The sequence below is a fragment of the Callorhinus ursinus genome, unplaced genomic scaffold, assembly GCF_003265705.2.
Source record: "Callorhinus ursinus isolate GAN/ISIS: 27379988/994484 unplaced genomic scaffold, GSC_fseal_2.0 scaffold8, whole genome shotgun sequence".
Lineage (NCBI taxonomy): Eukaryota > Metazoa > Chordata > Mammalia > Carnivora > Otariidae > Callorhinus > Callorhinus ursinus.
This window is the reverse complement of record NW_027397070.1, coordinates 67254598-67267586: the sequence shown is the minus strand read 5'-3', so window position 1 is coordinate 67267586 and position 12989 is coordinate 67254598.

The window sequence follows — 12989 nt, the reverse complement described above, 5'->3', positions numbered from 1 at the left end:
CTCATTTCTAGCTCTCACAAGGTTATTACGGCAACCAGATAATGAAAACACTTTTATTTTTCAAATTTATGAAAAAGCCCTCACCACCACCACCACCGACAGTCCGGCCAGGAAAGCACCTTCAGCTGATGGCACCTTATCTTCTCTGAACTTAAAGACCAACAGCTAGCACGCACAAAAGAGGGCGGGGGTTGGGGTGGATGCTGATGATACCTTCGTAAAATGCAAATAAAAAAATAAGCTGTTAGAGAAGACTGATTTTTTAGGATGGAAACTGAATTAGACAGACTTTCAGGCCATTGCTGTGTGTGAATGTGTGTGTCTGTGCTTGCTGAACTGGGGGTGGGTGTGGTCTGAACTGTGCGCTTGTATGTGTGTGTGTGTGTTTATTTGGCACCACTGGGGTTAAGCCTCATATTCAGATACAGTGTACTTTGTTTTGTTTTGAGCAGTTACTATGCTTTCAAGCACGTTTGTTTCCTTTGCCTTTGTAAGAACCCTGTCGGATAGGTATTTAGAAAGCCATTTTAAAGATGAGAAAAGTGAGCCTCAGAAATATTAGGTCATCACTGAACTAACAACCGAGCAAACAGTGGTGGGGCTGGGTCAGGGTGGAATATAGGCTTAGGAAAATCTGGTGCCTTGTGAGAGCTCACATGCCTAGCGAGTGACACAGCCAGGAACCAAACTCGTCCCTTTTAGTTGCTGCATGATCTCATCTCCCACACACAAGGATGGAGGGAGACTATCAGATGGTACAGCATCCCCAACACTTGTCTGCACTTTGGGATTACCTGGGGAGTTTCCCAAAACACTGATGCCTGTATCCCACCCCCAGACAATTGATCTGGGGTACAGCTTTAGTTTTGGAAATTTTCCACGCTTCCCTAAGTGATGCTCAGGTGCATAAGTTTGGGAACCACTGATCTAGTAGTAAAGAGTAAATCTCTGAAGCCATACAGCCATACAGTCTTCAACTCCCCGGCTCTAGCCTACTAGAATCTTTGTGCAATCCTAGTGTGAACCTTAGACAAGATGCTTGACTGAGTCATACCTCAGTTTCCCCATAGTAACTACTCTATAAAATTGTTGTGGAGATTAAGTGAGTTAATAGATGCGAAGCACTTAGAAGGGGACCCTGGTTTCACTGTCTGGGTATTCAGGAGGAGCAACCTGCCAAAAAAGACCTCCATTCAGAGCAGGCTATCAAGGCCACCACCAGAACTTAAGGCTGGGAAGAATTCAATGGGATCTGGAGCCACCAGAGCTGGAAGGAGCTTTATTTTTTTTTTTTTTAAGATTTTATTTATTTATTTGACAGAGAGAGACACAACGAGAGAGGGAACACAAGCAGGGGGAGTGGGAGAGGGAGAAGCAGGCTTCCCGCGCAGCAGGGAGCCCGATGCGGGGCTCGATCCCAGGACCCCGGGATCATGACCTGAGCCGAAGGCAGACGCTTAACAACTGAGCCACCCAGGCGCCCTGGAAGGAGTTTTAGACAGCATGCGTCCTCCCGACCCTGCCAAGTGCAGGTTTTATTTTAATGACAAAGAGGTCCAGAGAGGGTAAGTGATTTACTCAACGCACAACACAGCACTACTGGGAGTAGGACTTAGGATTCTTGGCTCGTTTTCTGGAGTAATCCTACTTTAAAAAGGTAGCTTTTTTTGGAGGGCTACAAGGTGGGGCTCAGGAGTGTGATGGTTGTTGATTTGAAGGGGAAGGTCACAGGCTCTGGGGCACTCCCTTTTGACCTGCCGTGACCCCAATTCATACACTTTTGAGGGACAAACTCAATTGACCAGCCGGGTTGGCACTTGTCACTTCTTCTCCGCTTGTCTCTTTGACATGCCCTGGCTGGTGGAGAGAAATTCGCTTTAAAGAGTCTCTGAATTGGAATCATCCCAAAAGGGTTTGATTTGCCTTTCAGCATTTTAAAGGGAGACATTTTCACTTGTGTACAAAGCAATCAGCTCAGCCCCTCTGTCTATGAGGAGTCTGCTGGCTTTGTGCAGTCACAAACTCTAATCAGAGCGACGGTACTTGACTCATTCTTTCTACGTTTGCATTTTCAAAGGTCGCTTAACTGGAACACATCTTTTCAAATAAAATCCTTGGGAAAATGTTGGCTTTTGTGTGGGTATGAGGTAGTGGGAGAAAAGTGCTTTTTAGAATTAAGCAGACCCAGGTTGCATGCTGACATGTGACACAGGGATGACTCTGTGCCTCTGCCCCTCAATTTTCTTATCTTTAAAATGGGAATTATGCCTGCCTTGTTATGAAGCTATGCGATCAAATCTGGTAATGTGTATATCTGATAATCTGTACAAAGATCCATGACCAGCAGACAATTAGGTTCTTCTCTGTTCTGATAGTTCATGTGGAGGGAGTGAAATCAATTCATCAGAGTGCATCAGGAAAAATGTCCATAGCTCAGTTTTGTGGAAAGCACCATGCGGGCTTTGAAAGCTATGTCAGGCTACATCCCTGCCCTCAAGGGGCTTAGGGTTGAGTTGGAGTCAGGAAATTAGCAGAATAGGAGCTAACTGATAACATAGACCAGGTAGATTATTCAGGTGAGTCAGGGTGTTGGAGATGGCTACATATGTTGAGGAGTAATTTACAAGCTATTAATTTTTAAGATGTTTTGGGCCTTTGGGCAAGTTTTCTTTTTTGTAAATAAAGAAAAAAATGTCATATGAAAACAAAAACCAAAAAACATTTGAATTAGTTGCCAAGGTTTTGGACTTAGATTTCATTTAAAATCTTCATTGCCTGATTCTCTTCAAAAGCGGGAAGATATGGAAATCCTGAGATCATAATCCACCATAATCCATTATTTTTTTTAATTTTTTAAAAATTGGGTGCCTGGTTCTGCATGGAGCACTGGGTATTATGCACAAACAATGAACCATGGAACACTATATTAAAAACTAAAGATGTAATGTATGGTGATTAACATAACAATAAAAAATTAAAAAAAAATTGGGTGCCTGGATGGCGCAGTCAATTAAGCGTCTGCCTTTGGCTCAGGTCATGATCCCAGGGTCCTAGGATCTAGTCCCACCTCAGGCTCTCTGCTCATGGGGAGTTTGCTTCTCCTTCTCTTTTTACCCCTCCTCCCCACTCATGTTCTCTCTCTTTCTCCCAAATAAATACATAAAAATATTTTTAAAATAAATGAATAAATAAATAAATTTTAAAAAAAGTTTTAAAGATTTATTTACTTTTTCGAGAGAGAGCATGAGTGCACGGGGGGAGGGCTAGAGGGAGAGAATTTCAAGACGACTCTGCACTGAGCAGCTGAACTCGGAACCTGAGATGGGGGTTGGTCTCCTGACCCTGAGATCATGACCTGAGCCAAAACCAAGAGTCAGGCACTTAAATGAATGAGACACGCAGATGCCCCTCTACTGGCTTTTAATCTCAGATATGCCCTTTGGATAGAGCACTCTGTCTTTAGTTTTCCATAGTCCTCACCACTCCCTGCTGTCTCATCAGCTCCAGTGATCCTTCTACTCAAATGTGTACTGCCATTCTACCCACAGCAGAGTTAAGGGGAGAGTGAAATATACCATGCACTAGCAGAGTATTTCAGAAAAAGTAATTTACTTTTTTGAAATAGAGAGAGAGAACATATGGTATAAAAGGTAAGACCATTCTTACATGAATGATATACACATTGAAAAAGATGTATGTGTTGCAAGTTTATTATGAAATAAAATATTGCAAGAACTACAACAAATATAAGGAAAAAATGCATAAAGAAAAGCACAACTGGAAAATGATGGGAAAGCCCAACCCAGTCTAACTTATTGATTGACACTAGCCTCCAGCCCCTGTGCCTCTCACATGCATCTTGATAGAGAAACATAAGCACGGACTGGAACGTCTACCTTGCCATGCTTTTGCTGCATGACATAAATCTTTCTGAGATTCACTTTTCTTTTGCAACATGAGGATTCCAACACTGACTGCTTCTCTCCTAGGATTTGGGGGAGGACTAAGTGAATCCCATGCAGAGAAGTGCCTCTGGGAGTGGCCCATGGTGACAACAAAGGTGGAATGGGAACTGAAAGAGCAAGAGAGGAATCGTGAGGTCTAGGGTAATTGGGAGACATCACTAAGGAAGCAGGACATCACTGGACCCATGCAGAGCAAGAGTGATGTGGAAAGGCGGGAACAGGTCCAGGATCTGTGTCACAGTGCACAGCATTAGAGATGGGGATGGTGGCATGTTGGATGTTGAGCCTGATCCTGCCAGGCTGAGGACCTGTGAAGCAGAGATGGACTAGAGGTGTAGGGGGTTGCCCAGCAGCCCAATAGCCTGGGTGTGGGGTCCTCAGCTTCTTACCTCTGTGCTTATAGAGTCCAATCCTCCACTATTTGTTGACCTCTGTGTGCGAGCATTGGACTCGGTCCTGCAAGCAGACAGATGTCAAGACTTGGACTTTGAGTTTATGCTGTCTGAAGTCAGACAACAGCTCTGCACTTAGAAACTGGGTAACTCTGGGTTACCTGCCTCTAGTACAGGCTCCTCTTCAGAAAAAGTGGAGATTGTCACAGTGGCTGCCTGATGGCATTGTATGGAGGGAGGATTGTTGTGCATGACCGAGGACATTGCAAAAAAGTGCTGGAAGCAGAGAGAGGACTTAATACATGTGAGCAGCAGCTTTACATTCCCACCCAAACAGCTCCTTGTCTCGTGGGAGGGTGGTCAGGAACATCGATCCTTACAAGTGAATGGAGTGTGTGCAGAGACTGGAGAGTGGGTCTGGCAGGGCTGGCTCAACCCAAGTGACTCAGGGCTGAACAGAGACAGTGGTCTGGAAGCAGAGCTGTTGATGGGGAAGGGCCAGAAAGGACAGACAGCAGGGATGGCTGAAGGCAGCTAGCCATGCCTGGGAACCTCAGGGAGGCAGGTGGACTGGAGCAGGGGCAGGAAATAATGCTGAAGTTGCTGAGCAGAAGGCAAAGTAAAAGAGCTTGAATGTCCCATTGAAGAGTTCTTGTTTTCTCCTATGGGTGTTCCCATGGGGGCCTTTGTGTGACTTAAAAATAGAGGTATGACACAATTAGGCTTGAGGCAGAGTTTTTAAGCATCCACACTGTCGGGTGTTCAGCAGACAGGAGGGGACAAAGCAGGCAGCTTGAATTTGGGTTTCTCTTGAGAGGCACTTGGCCTGTTCCCTCAACCCCACTCTGGGTTGTTTAGATCTACTTAGTAGCTTTTATGCATTTAACACTGAACATGTTGCAAAATATTGCCTTTCAGCGTTATTTGAGTTTTGTAAAGAGATAATAGCTCCTGTTTCAGGTGAAGACGGATCAAGGCATTTTGAGCCATCCACCATGTTTCCACCATATTTTGTGGAAGGTGTCCCCTCACTAATGTGGGCCATGTGGATTCAGTGGTTTGGACTGGATGTTTCTCAGAGGTGCTGTCTGGGTGGGGGTAAAGGTCTTCCTGACAAGCAGGTGTAAAGTGGCCCTGTGGAGCACCCCTCCAGAACAAGGGGCCCCAGAGGCCAGGAGCATGGTGGGAAGTAGGTAAACATTCATTGAATGGATGAATGAATGAATGAATGAATGAATGTTTCTAGCCCCTCCTCCCAAGTGATACATAGTATGTGGGGCAGAAAATGAAAATTAAAACAAGTCTGTGCTGGGTTTTATTAAATTAGCTTTTAAAAATTCACAAATAAATGTTGCTGCATTTTATTTAAAATATTTATCTATTTAAATCATCTCTACACTCAACGTGGGGTTTGTACTCACGACCCCAAGAACAAGGGTCTCATGCTCTTCTGACTGAGCCAGTCAGGCACCCCAAGTTGCTGTCTTCTTTCTGACATTAAGAAAGAGAAGACAAGGACAATCTTCCCTGAAGACCCCCTTGTTCAAGGTACATCTTCTCACCATGATGGCATTCCATTTAAACCTATTTCTCTGTAGTCTCTCATGTGTAGCTGTGACTCTGTGTGGCCATCCATTTATAACCGCATCTCCAGGTGCTTTTAGGGCATCAGGTTATTTTCCTCATTAGAAATGAGAAACCTGAGCCCAGAGAAGTTATGTTCCATGTCAAAGGTCACTAAGAGTCAAGGTTTGAGCTTTGTTCTTTTGGCCGCTGCCGGGTGCCTTCCCAAGGGGACATCCTTGGTGTGGTATCCGCATACCCTGTGTGTTCAACTGGACAGAATGGACAGAAGAATAAATCCTGCCAATTTGGGGAGGGATGCTGTGAGGGTGAAGAGCCACAGTGTGACAGAGAAAGTGAATGAACACACCAGAGACTCCAATACGGTGGCCACCAGTGACGTGGGGCTCGTTAAACTTAAGTTTAAATGAGTTAAAATTAAACAAAATTAGAAATTCAGTTTCCTCATTGCACTGGCCACATTTCAAGTACCCAAAAGCCACATGTGTTGGTGGCCAGATTGCACAGGGAGGGTAGAGAACATTCCCATCACCCCAGAAGTTTCCACCGGACAGTGTGGCAGGTGGACCATGAAACACGGTACCTTGCTAAGATTATGCAGGAAAAGGAATTTTTTTTCATTGCTTTCCTTCTTATACACTGACCTTGACATCCCAGAAGTTTTCTCCCATTGCTTCCCAAACATGCTAAATTTCAGTTTTGCCATAAATCTCTTGCATATTCTGGTGGTTCTGTGCAGCAGATGCATCACAAGGGCTATACAACCAAATTCTGGAATTCACCCACATTCAAGATCAAACTAATGAAGACTGTGGCTTTTGTTGCCCATAGAGGGACTTTAACGGAAGTAAATTTTGGTGTTGTGACCTCCCCTTGGGGTAGGGATTTGAAGAACAGGCTTACTCTGGGGATTGCTGGTAGGGAGAGTGCAGTGTTCTCTTCATGAGAGCATCCTGGAGAAATTTACCTTAGGCTTGAGTTCTCCTGAGTGACTTGCCTTGTGTTTTTCATCTCTGGGTACTACAGGTCTTATAACCATGTTTCCTTCTTTGCTTTACCTTCTGGGAAGCTCAGCACTAAATTTCCAACTCCACCTTAACAATTGTAAAGGACCATCTGGTGTACATTGTTACGAATAATTCCCCCTGTATTTATTTTATTAATCTCTCAGTCTTCTCTCACTGTGATTTTGTTTTTTTAACGATTTTATTTATTTATTTGAGAGAGAGAGAAAGAGGACAAGCAGGGGCATCAGCAGGCAGAGGGAGAGGGAGAAGCAGGCGCCTCACTGGGCAGGGAGCCCGATGCGGGGCTCGATCGCGGGACCCCAAGATCAGGGCCTGAGCCGAAGGCAGTCGCTTAACTGACTGAGCCACCCAGGCGCGCCTCGCTGCGATTTTATTTTACTCTTTGTCTTGCCTTCATCCCGTCCTATTTTGAGTTTTGTTGTTGTGTTGCTTTATTTTAAATGCCTCCCTCAGCACCTCTGACTGACTTACAGGAACGAGGAGGAGATGAACCACCGCATGTGAATGGCTCAGCTCCCTGCAGGCCTGGGGAGCAGCAGTGGAGGGCTGGGGCTGGGGCTGGCTCAGCCTATCTTGGACTGGTCACACCAAATGGAGGCCACTCCTTCAGAATCATGTTGTCTTTGCCCCTGAGTTTGGCCCTGACATGTGACCCAACCGCATTAGCCAAGGGAGGGCTTGGTGGCCTGTCTGGGCATATTCAGGCTTCTGGGCTCTGAGCTGGGATGGCCCCACCTGTCCCCACTCCTGATGGTAATCAGGAACATCAAAGGTGAGTCACTTGAGCCTTTGGCCTCTCTCCTTGTAGGGAGAGGCTTTCCCAGAACTCCTGTGTCCCACCACCCTGACCCCCGCCTTCCAGTGAGTGACAGCCCTAATTATGGGTCAGAACTGGGTGTCACCCCTCTCTCTGACCTTCCCCATTTCAGGAGCTGACTTACTCCTGTGTCAATTCTTCATTTTCCTGCGGGAGGAGGCTTTTTCAAGACCTTGGTCAGCAGCACCGGGCGAGCTGGAGGGTGTGCCCCACCTGCGGGCTGAGCCAGGCAGCTCCCTGCTTCTGGAAAACAGCAAGTCCTGGCCCGGTGGAGGCCGCTCGCTGCCACCTACATGTGCCTCTATCATGACTTGTATTAGAGTTTGATTTAATTTTTACCTGATGCTTCACCTATTACAATGAGACATAAAAAGGGAATTTGCAGCTGCCTGCTTATCAGAAAAGATCAACTGTTTCTGTAATTAATATGGAAGATAACAATTTAAAATAATGAAACACCCATAATATGCTTAGGGGAAGCAGCTTGTTGCTATAATTAGAATGAGAATCAAATTGTTCTGGTGGCAAACACATCATTTATTGAACTGAAGCTACTCTATGAATGGAAGTAAATAGCACAGCAGGAAAAAAAATGAATAAGAGACACATTTCATAAAACACTGGGTCTGAGAAAGATTTCAGAAGCATCCAGGGATGGAGCTGCGCAGAACCGGACATTCCTCTCCACCCAAGCTCCCGTGTGGTGCTTGCTTAGTGCCCTTTGAGGTCCTTGAGATTTCTCTGAAGTACAGCTGTGATTCTGTCAGCCCCTTGCTTAAGCCTCCCCTGACACAAGGTTAAATATAAAGAGATTTATATCTCAGTGCACACATGCACACAGACACACCTACACACAGACGTATTCTGTGATACGTGCAAACATTTCTAGAAAGATGCACAGGAAGCTGTCTTCCCCCACTCAAGTTAGGCTGGTAGGTGAGGACTGAGGGGGGCACTTGCAAGTTAGGCTCCACTTTTCACTCTCCTGTTTTAAAGGAAATTCCACAAGTGTATATATTTTTTAGAATGATTGCGAAAGTTGTTGTTTCCCAAGGCTCTCCACTATGTAACAGCTTGAGTCCAAGCTCCTCTGGGTGTTTTGACCGGCCTCGCTCACCAGTACCCCCCTCAAGCCCCAGCATTGGCTCCCTGAGCTGCTGCCTCTTGGGCAAGACTTGGATCCTTGGCCACCCTACACGTTCAGGACTTGATACCTTTATTCCCATTGCTCTCTTGCCCTGCAACCTTCTCTCCTTCTTTTCTTGACTGGAAGGTTCCTACGGATCTGCAAAGGCCCGGTACAAACCCCACCTCCTCCTGACAGCTTTCTGATACCAGCACCCTACTCTGGGGGCACAGTTCACTGCTCTCCTCTCTGAACTCCCTTCACATTTCCCACAAACACATATCAATGCCTTATATTCATTATATTTTTACTTGCATTCATGTCTTCTCTCAGTGTGCGTGCATGTGTGTGTGTGTGTGTGTGTGTGTGTTTATACGCCTGGCACATAGTAGGTATAAATGTTTACTAGAATGGTGTTAGATTAATTTGGGTGAGCAAGGACACATTCTGGGTTCATTAGACATGTTAAGATATTTTTAAAGTTCTGTGGTTTGAGTAAAATTTGAGACGCGTTTTGCCAAATATGTTTCTCCCTATTTTGTAAAGCCCATATGTCTATTAAGGGGGGAAAAGCCATATGGTTCTGATTTCTTTACTCACAGATCAGCATTTCAGTTTTTGGGATATCTGATGTTCAAGATGCTGCCTGCCCCGTGTGGAGCGGTCCCTGGTTTTGAATATGTTTTTCTCTGAACTGAGGAGACGGACATTTCTCCAGATAGAGACTTAACTCTCAGCGGTACAGACAGGAATTGTCAGGGCTCCACTTTTGAGGCTGGGAAGGTGGTTTCACAAACAGAAAGCACCTCTTGCCTTTTCCAGAGACAAAGGTTGTCACCCTGAAGCAGAATTCCTAGGGCTGAGGGGAGCCAAGGCAGGTGACAATTCACGTGGGGTCAGATAGAGTTATTCTTGGTGTGACCGAAGGGAATCCACGTGCACCAAGGGGTATTAGTCAAATGAACTCCTGAATGAATAAACACGTAAGCGAATGAAAGCAGTCTACAGAGAGGTGAGGTCATCAACACCAGTTCTAGCATTAGAAACCCCGGAATCAATTATTAGCACCTTTGACTTCATGTCTTAATACCCAAGAGTCTTGTGTGGTCTCTCACGTCTCCGAATAGGATCCCCTTATTGAACGAGGGGTTCCGTGACGTCTATAGTTCACGTTCTCACGAGAAGTTAATGAAAACCCTCTCAGTGGAGTTTGCCAAGCTTTCAGTCACCCATCCACCACCTTTACACACAGTCTTGCCACATTGGTGTACTTGACATGTTATCACTTTACACTTTTTTAGCACTGATGTTTCTTTATTGGGTAAAGTTACGTTAACGAAAATATTTACAAAGGAAATTTTTCATCACTGTTGTCTAAGCAGCAAATGAAGTCTGTTTGTCAAAGTAGCGAATTCTCTGGACCTCCACTGTCACCCTCATCACTGCAAAATTTCTTACCCTGACTCATGGGATAATTGCAGTATCTCCGTGGGGCAGGCATGGCCTTGACTAGGATTCCAATTGTAAAAGTGAAGAAATCCAGGCTTCAAGGAGGTGACGGGCTCTTCCCAGGACTTTGAAGCTCACTGAAGCCTGAACTGGTTCTAGAAGGTTCTGGGGCCTTTAATTCCTGCTGGTCATGCTACTTGTTTTTATGCCACTGAAGAGACAACACATATGGCAGAAGTACTAGTCAGTGGAAAATAATGAGGTGAAATTTTGCTGAGAAGGTGTAAAATCCCCCAAAGATCTCCTCCCTTTGTCTCTGTCTGAATAGAGCCCTGAACACTGCCTAGAGGTGGGCCTATAGGTGACATAATGTGTGGCCATTTTTTGAACTTGGGTAATTTAACAAATATATTACTAAAATAGAATGTGTCAGGTCCTAGGATAGTTGCTGGAGAAACAGAAATAATTCAATTCTGTCTCTTTTTGAAAGAGTTCACAGTCTGGTTGGGTTGGGAAGACCAACTCATGAGGAAATGCACCACCAAGAAACAAACAAACAACAAAGAACCAAACAGAAGAGAACGGAGCTTATAGAAGCTTGTGACCAAAATAAAGCTGTGTGCAATGGGATCTTGGGGAAGAGAGAAGGTACCAATTATTCATATCAAAAAGCTTAGCTGTGATGCATTTTCAACATGGGTTAAGTGCCCAAGTTCCATTTTTCTTTTGTCTTAAGAAGCAGTCCTTATAGGGGCACCTGGGTGGCTCAGTAAGTTAAGCGTCCAACTCTTGATTTCAGCTCAGGTCATGATCTCGGGGTTGTGGGATCGAGCCCCACGTCAGGCTCTGTGCTCAGTGGCAAGTCTGCTTGGGATTCTCTCCTACCCCTCACCCCCTTCGCTGTCTCTCTCTCTCTGTCAAACAAACAAAAAAATAGCAGTCCTTATAAAGAAATCATTGTTTTCTGTGCTAGTAATAGGTGGGTCATTGTCCAATCAAACTGTCTTTCAATGGGTTTCAGAAGCTCTCAGAGCTTGTGTGCTAACATCTATTTCAAAGGGTAGCTTTGCCCCCAGACCACGCAGGCCATGGGTCCATGGAAGCCCGTAGCACTTTTCAGGAGGCATTGGAAAAGTCTCAACAATCAGAGCTACTGTGGAACAGAATCTCAAACTTGGCAAAGAGAAGCAGAAGAATTCATTTTTAGATCTTAAAAATAAAAATGTCCATCATCAAGTCAACACATTTCCCTGTTTTGGCATCTCGAACCATCTTTAAAAAAGAGAGAGAGAAATGTTCAGTTTACCTTTGCAATCTAAAAAACAGCTTTAAAAAATTTACATTACTAAACCCTCACATGATTTATTTCAAGAGACAAGATTATGACTTCTGCACGCAGAGCCATGATAAGGTTAGAGACTGGTCAAGAACGGTAAGCGTGGCTGATCTAAAGCAAACACAGCTGGTTTGTATTTGTACCCACCCTTGCTGAAGGACCTGGGATCCGAGAGGAGGAAACCCTGAACACTTGACCTATGACCCAGAAGTGTTGCTGACCCACTGATCATCTCTGCAAGTAGAAGTGGCCCTTTAAAATACTGCTTCAAGGGGCACCTGGGTGGTTCAGTCGATTAAGCAACGAACTCTTGATTTTGGATCAGGTCATGATCTCAGGGTCCTGTGATCCAGGCCTGATTCGGGCCCCACCCTCAGTGGGGTGTCTGCTTGAGATTATCTCTCTCCCTCTCCCTCTGCCTCTCTCCCCATCAATTTCTGCTAATCCTCCCCCAAAATTATGTAAAATAGGTTTGATCATATCCATTTTGCAGATGAGAATAACTGAGGGTAAAAAGTTAGGCTAATCTGTTCTACAGCATTGCCAGAAATATGTAGAGCTTAGAATTGAAACACAATCTGTAATGACCTTGAAACCTAATTTGACCACCATCTCATGATCCTTAATATGTGAATGACTTTCAGGTTTCTTGGACTATTTACGAGAGTCCAGTGCTGTGATTGAAGACTGTGAAACTCAGTCACTCAACCTGTTGTTTTGACTATGCAAAGCCCAAATTTCAGGGTTTTTAGTTTTTGCCACTTAAGGAACCCAGTATCACTGGCTTTTTACAGTTTTTCCAATATCTTGAAGTAATGGATCCAGAAATTCTCTTTTAAAAAAGTATTTTATTTATTTGACAGAGAAAGAGAGAGAGAGAGAGAGAGAAAGAGACAGAGAGAGAGAGCACAAGCAGGGGAGAGCGGCAGAAGGAGAAACACGCTCTCCACTGAGCAGGGAGCCCAATGTGGGGCTCAATCCCAGGACCCTGGGATCATGACCTGAGCCAGAGGCAGACACTTAACTGACTGAGCCACCCAGGTGCCCTGCAGAAATTCTCTTATATTTCTTTGGAGAGCATCTAGGATTCTGGAAACAAGGTTGACAACATGTGAAGAAGAAAGAATTTTCATAATTTTTTTTAAATTTTTTTATTGTTATGTTAATCACCATATATTACATCATGAGTTTTTGGTGCAGTGTTCCATGATTCATTATTTGTTCATAACACCCAGTGCTCCATGCAGAATGTGCCCTCCTCAATACCCATCACCAGGCTAACCCATCCCCCT